Raw genomic sequence first — 1809 nt, 5'->3', positions numbered from 1 at the left:
AACGGCCAGTCATTAACAGCTCCAGTACGGGGAAGAGCAGGGACAGTGACAGACCTCCCAAGTGTGTTGCATGCCTACAACCCACTGCACCAGCTGGCCCCATAAGGCAGTTTTTCAATATATTTCTTCCTAACACCTTCCACCAGCAAACGGAATGGAAGATTATTAAAAAGAAAAAAGCAAACAAATCTCTGAATAAAGGATAAACATTTTCATAATGGGATTTGAGAGCCTGAACAATCATGCCATGAAAAAAAATTGGCTGCCTAACCTTTTCCTCAAATGACACCAGGCACACAGCCCAGTGGACTTCAGCTGAGAGAGTTCTGGAGTCTGTCTGGGCCTGATTTCCTTCCCTTCTGAGTAGAGAGAATCAGAGGCAGGCATGCGAACTGCAGCAAGGCTGAACTCAACTCTGTTCGCTTTAGGGAGGCTAGAGCTTGGGGAACCTGGATGGTGGTCTTCACTGACCTGCCAATATTTCTGTGTGCAGGCACGCCTCCTGTCTCTTTTCCCAAAGGAGCAGAACAGACAGAATTACGACGACCAACCCAGCATGACAAGCAGATGTTTGTGTCACACAGCTGAAGTGAAGTGACTTTCCAGTCATGTAAAGGTAGCAGAAGGTGTCTCATGAGCAGGGGGCAAGGACACTCCTCACCTACACAACACATTTTTACCATTGCAGGATGGTAGAAATGTCCATGTCATCCAATTCAACCCCCAGATGCATGAGACGGCAACTCAACGAAGAAGCAATGTTTACCAGGAAAATCTTCATGTTTTAATCACCTTCACCTGGGCTGACTATGACATCACTATTGTCTTTGACCCTTCGCTTATATTTACATATTCACCCTGACTCACATCCTTTGCCTCCTCCACAAACTTACAGCCTCCAGCATCCACTGAAGTCACCTTTCCCTGAGCTCACCTTTTCCCCAAGTTGGCCCCATCGTCCTATGATGCAGCCAAGAGGTTTGCCTGGCCCTTGAATCAGCTGAACCCACAGATGCCTGTGCATGTGCCAGTGCATCTTTATCATAGTTGTGGTCCACCTGCTCTTTGTTTATTTCAGCTTCTGTACACACACAAGTTAACGCTTGAATTCTCCTCACCTGACTTGGTTCAGTGAATAGCAGTGTCTGTCACCACCTAGGGTGAGCCAAGATGACCTACAGTGCATCAGGAATCCTTTTGTTTATGCCACAAAAACAAGGCAGTCTTTTTCAAAGGTGCAACTCTTGTTCAGCAGACTTACTAAGTGAAAACTGAGATTCAGGAATTCAACAGGCTGTATGTCGCAGTGGGTCTCATGGATGTTGGCGCCATGATGGCACAGCATTAAAGCACTTGGTTGCCAACGGAGAGATCAAATGTTTGAATCCACCAGCTGCTCTGTGGGAAGAAAACATAAAGATTTACACTCTCTGGTCTAGGGTACAGATCAGAACTGTAAACACAGGGAATCCAGCATAGATAAACACCTCGTGACCAATAATGAGAGTAGCGATACCAGGAGGGTAATGGGAAGGTGGGGTAGAAAGGGAGAATGGATCACAAGATCTACATAGAACCCCCTCCCTAGAGGACTGACAATAGAAAAGTGGGTGAAGGGAGATGTCAGACAGTGTAAGACATGACAAAATAATAATAATTTATAAATTATCAAGGATTTGCAAGGGAGGGGGGATGGGGAAGGAGATGAAAACATGAGGTGCTGATACCAACGGCTCAAGTAGAAAGAAAATGTTTTGAAAATGATGATAGCAACAAATGTGCTTGACACAATGGATGTATGTATGGATT

Source organism: Echinops telfairi, unplaced genomic scaffold (assembly GCF_000313985.2).
Source record: "Echinops telfairi isolate 266 unplaced genomic scaffold, ASM31398v2 ScPeMD7_7469;HRSCAF=8507_0, whole genome shotgun sequence".
Lineage (NCBI taxonomy): Eukaryota > Metazoa > Chordata > Mammalia > Afrosoricida > Tenrecidae > Echinops > Echinops telfairi.
Note: the sequence above shows the minus strand (reverse complement) of the source record.